General features: G+C 35.9%; 1 pseudogene; it reads left to right on the forward strand.

The window, feature by feature from the left end:
• Positions 1 to 2,507: 2,507 nt before the first annotated feature.
• On the forward strand, positions 2,508 to 2,827 carry LOC126945523 (60S ribosomal protein L36a-like; annotated as a pseudogene).
• Positions 2,828 to 5,271: the final 2,444 nt, after the last annotated feature.

Genomic DNA, 5,271 nt, shown 5'->3' on the forward strand with positions numbered 1-5,271 from the left:
TTTAAAACAAAATTTTGGGAAGAGATTATCAATAACCAACATTAAATATCCTCAGTATTCTTGTTAAATTGTTCAAGGCCTGAGATTAAAGGAGGCTGCAGTTTGCTGAGCTTGCTGAAAGATAATTAATTCCCAGGTTTTAATGGCTCCTGAAACTCCAGACTATTTGGCCAGTATTATTAAAGAGCATCTTACCACCTCTCTTTCATAGCAATGGAATACCTCACAAAAGGATGATGTACGTGTACTGAGATTATTTTAGTAAAGCATCTGATACAGCTTAGTATTGTCTAGTGGAAGAACTGCTAAATTATGTTCCTCTAGCTGCTTGGGTAGCCATGAGCAAACTAGGAAAACTTCATCATAAATTGAAGTTAATAATATATTATTGTGATATTTTATGTCAGTATCACATATAACCCCACCTGATTGTTGTGAAGCAGATGGGTATAAGCACTTTGAAAATTTTAAATTATTGCACTAAGCAACATTTATTATTTATTTGTTAGCATTCTAGGCTACCTATGTCATTTCATCTACATATTGTACTGTTGAACCTCAAAAAGAATCACCAAATCACCAATCTCCAGCCTAATGTGTGCTCAAGTCATGGATCTCTCCAACACTGCCATTCTTCAAGACATTTTAAGAAGGCTTTTCCATATACTGAGAACATTGCTGCAAAACAGTCTAGTCATCTCCATTCTAGACAAATAACATTGAAAACAACCAAGTGGTTAAGTTGCATCATCATTTGGCTAGTCATTAGCAGATTTAATACTAATGTTCACCTTCAGCAACTCTTTGCCAATCACTTCTGACATTTTAATGCACAAATGACATAGTGAAAGCAGGATTTCAAATAAGATGTACATAAGATGGAATTTTAATTCTGTTTTTGTCTCCCTTTACCTGGCATCTCTACTTCAACCTCGCTATTCATTCCTCCTCTCAGCTGTGGCTAAGACAGTGTCATCTGCAGTTTCCTAAAATACTTGCTTATGACAGCATTGTACATATAGCTGGCATTTGATACAGTCATTCTTGTTAATTATGGTTAACCTTATGCACAGATAATCACTTACATGGTCTAATTTGAGAGGCACTAGAAAGGCCTTCTGGTCCCTAAACTAGTATCCTTCGTGGTTTTCCATATAACTTGAAATTCTACATTCAAGAATTTCGCTCTTTCATCTTAGTCATTGTCTCCTTTAAATACAAGTACACCCTTGGGTAACATACTGTTATTATTACCTATTAAGAACTATGCATAAATGTATTGAAAGCCATTAGAAAGCCTTTAGAACTGCATTGTCCAGTGCAACAGCCGCCAGTCATATATGGGTATTTAAATTCAGGGTTGAATTAGCATTCATGGCAAGGCGTGGGGACGAGCTCAGTGTAAAAATAAATAGTGAAAATTGAACACCACTGAAACCAAAGACAATGTCAACTAATATCTAGACAAGGATAGCAATGAATGAATTGGCTGGGGTTTCCTTTACTTTTTCATAAAACATGATGTCTTCTTTAAACTCATCAGTAAACGCCTGTGAATAAATGTCACAGTGTTCAAATGTTTTGCAAGTGTATTTTAAATTTATATATCTCCCATTTGGTCTCAGGAATCAAGATTCACTGAATACTCTTCAATTATAGCTTCCTGTAATCAAAGTAGTAAGACTTGCCCAGTTAGCAAGTAATTATTCTTCAGAAGAGAGATATAAAAGATGATAACAATGGCCACTATTTATTGACATTTTCCATGCACTACACATTCTAAGAGGTTTACAGCTATATAATCACATAAGCCTCATGACTACCCCATGAGAAGGTACTATTATTATTCAGTTTGCAGTTAGGGAAACTGAGGCATACAAAGAGGTTAATCTGTTCAAACTGAATGAACAAAACAAAGCTTGAAACCAGGTGGTTTTATTCCAGAGGCCAAGCTGTTAAGCAACAAACTATTGCCTCCGTTTAGAAATTGGCCAATTTTTCTTTCATACTGTAACAACTAGTCTTTGAACAGAATAAATTTGCATGTAAATGTGAGCATATTAATGGACAATGTCCATTAATCCTCGATATGCTGTTTGGCAAAGCAATGTGATAGATGTGCAGCATTTCATTTAGAGATTCACCTACCAATAAAGAAGTAGAGCAAATGAGAAAGTACTGTTAATGCTGAGAGACTGGGGGACAAGAAGCTGAGTGAAGCTCGGGGGAGTTACAGAGATAATACAAAGACAGAAATGAAGTCAGGGAAATAATGCAATTGTATGTAGAGATGATTGGACAGGCAGATGTTATTACTGTGAGTTGGACCCACAGGTTTCTACTACATGTAACACCACAACAAAGGCCATTCATATTTGGTCATTTATATAATGCTGCCTACTTGAAATTCAAGCAGTAAAATAGAAGCTCTGAAGGTCTAAGACTGAGTTGAGAAGGATCATTAAAAATCATTTATCTCTTTCTGTGCTGATAGTGTCCCCGCAAACATGGTGAAAGTTTCTAAAACACCCAAGACTTTATTTAAGAAGTGTAGCTAGCACCAACTCCACAAAATGACACAGTACAAGAAGGGTAAAGATTCTCTGTATGCCCAGGGAAAGCAGCATTATGACAGGAAGCACAGTGAATATGGTGGGCAGACTAAGCCGATTTTTCAGAAAAAAGCTATAACTACAAAGAAGATTGCGCTAAGGCTTGAGTGCACTTAGTCCAACTGCAGATCTAAGAGAATGCTGCTATTAAAAGATGCAAGCATTTTGAACTGGGAAGAGATAAGAAGAGAAAGGTCCAAGTGATCCAGTTCTAAGTGTCATCTTTTGTTTTATTAAGAAGACAATAACATCCTGAGTTTGTGTTAAAAATTATTTATCACATATCCGGAAGGTTTCAAGTGTTGTCTGATCCCATTTGCCATGTATTTCTTTTTCACAGTAGAGTCAGGAAAAGTAATTTGATAACTATGACTTGAAAAATAGGTGCTATAAAAAGTAATTGCCAGTTTTTTACTTTACTTATCTGAGCCCAGGTAGAAAAACCATATCTGAGTACAATACTTAGACTAAAGTTATTTCAGGGTAGAAAGACCATACTTCGAAAAATTCTAAGTATGATTAAAGTCTTTTTAAAAGTAGGTTTTTAAAAATTCAGTAACCAAACCAATTACTTCCATTTATTACTTCCATTTTAAATTGACAAAAAATGCGATCCGTGATTCAAAAATAATTTATTGCTAGAAAGATTGGAGAAGTCCATTACTGTGTTATGTAGCTTCCTCTCCCAAATGTATCTATATTCTGTCTGTTCTTCAGGGTCTGTTTCAAGCCCCACCTCTTGCAGGAAGCTTTTGTTGACTAGCCCACATATATGATAAGTGCCTTCCCCATAGTAGGTAATCAATTAACATATCTTGATTGGTTGTATTGTATTCCAATGGTTAAAGTAAAGGTGAAAGAAGATGAAGGAAGAGCTAAAATAGAATTTTTAGCGCATCTGCACAATAATATTCAAGAATTCAAGGCATCTAACAGAATAACAGTTTCCCCTGAAACGATTTCAGGTAATTTCTCTGAACATATTTAGGGCAATAAAAATATTATAAATCTTCTTAAATTAGTTTAGCTAAAGCTTAGCCCTATCACACTGTTTTATTTTCCATTTCACCGTGAAATACATCATTATATATACATATATTATACAGAGACCATTTCATTGACCACATGCATGGTCATAGAATTCTCTTTTTATTAGCACACTGAGTTCTGCATGCCTTTTGCGGTATGGGTTGATGGCTCAGAAAGAAGTGCAACTTTTCTTTTTAAAATAAATTCCTAAGTGCCTTTGCAGCAAATAAACTTGTAAATAAGAGCTTTATTTCCTTACTTTTTATAATGTCAAAAGAAATCAGACATTAGTATTAATGAATTGCTTTGGGTGATCATATCATGAATCTATTACTTTTTTTTAAAACCTTAGATTAAACGGTTAATTTAATGCTTTGTGGCTTGTAGGTAGATTGTTCTAGCATTTTTGGTTGGTCAGTGACTCCCAGAGGTCTAATAGCCCCATATCTTTTATTTTTAAATGTAATGTTAGTCTAAAATAGATTCAGAAAGAAGTTGATTACTTCATTCTTGAAGGAAGTAAAACAAGGAAGATCTGGTGTCTCTCCAACAAATATTTTTTGAACCCTCATTTTGAAAAAGCAGAAATGGGCTAGGCGCCGTGGCTCACGCCTGTAATCCCAGCACTTTGGGAGGCCGAGGCGGGCGGATCACAAGGTCAGGAGATCGAGACCACGGTGAAACCTCGTCTCTACTAAAAATACAAAAAATTAGCCAGGCGCGGTGGCGGGCGCCTGTAGTCCCAGCTACTCAGGAGGCTGAGGCAGGAGAATGGCGTGAACCCGGGAGGCGGAGCTTGCAGTGAGCCGAGATCGCGCCACCGCACTCCAGCCCGGGGGACAGAGCGAGACGCCTTCTCAAAAAAAAAAAAAAAAAAAAAAAAAGCAGAAATGAGGTAGTTTCTCAATAGATTTATTTAATCATGCCTCTATATCTATTTTTAAAATCACTATGTAAATGGAAAAGAACTTGTATAGTAGAATTATGACTATTCATTGATATAATGACTTGCTCTCCAAAATGTTATTTAAGTTAACAAGGGCAGATTCTTTCGTTTGGAAGATTATTACCCACCTCCCATTGGGTAACTATCTGTGTCAAATTTTCCTGCTTCTACTGCCAAACCTCAGCCAATTTCCTAAATTTCATGTAAGTAAATCTATAAAATTCACTATCCATATGTATCTGCCAAATTAGTGAACTGTAAGATGAAGATGAATAAAGAAAAGCCTGTAAGAATTATGGAATTTCAGCAATGGCTTAGTTGAAATTCATGAAGGGAATTTCAGTTGAGGGCTTAATGTACATTTAACACTTCGTTGGATGCTAGTGAGGTGAAAAACATATTCTACAATACTTCCCTAAAGAAACAAATAAATACTGTTAGACAGTAAAGGCAATTCAATGTAATAATGTATTTTTGCAGTTTATGGTATAGGCAACATTGATTTCTGTCTTTCCTACTCTCTCACTCAGGACGAATGAAGAAAAAACGGTCCAGTCACTTGCTTAACTTAGGCCTCAGTTTCCACAACTCCAGTGAGAGCCTTATACTAGGTAATCTTTCTGTAAGGATTCTTCAAACTAACCTCTTCGTTATAAACAGATACAGAGTACAGAAACCACTGAG

The sequence above is a fragment of the Macaca thibetana genome, chromosome X (genome assembly GCF_024542745.1).
Source record: "Macaca thibetana thibetana isolate TM-01 chromosome X, ASM2454274v1, whole genome shotgun sequence".
NCBI classification, from domain to species: domain Eukaryota; kingdom Metazoa; phylum Chordata; class Mammalia; order Primates; family Cercopithecidae; genus Macaca; species Macaca thibetana.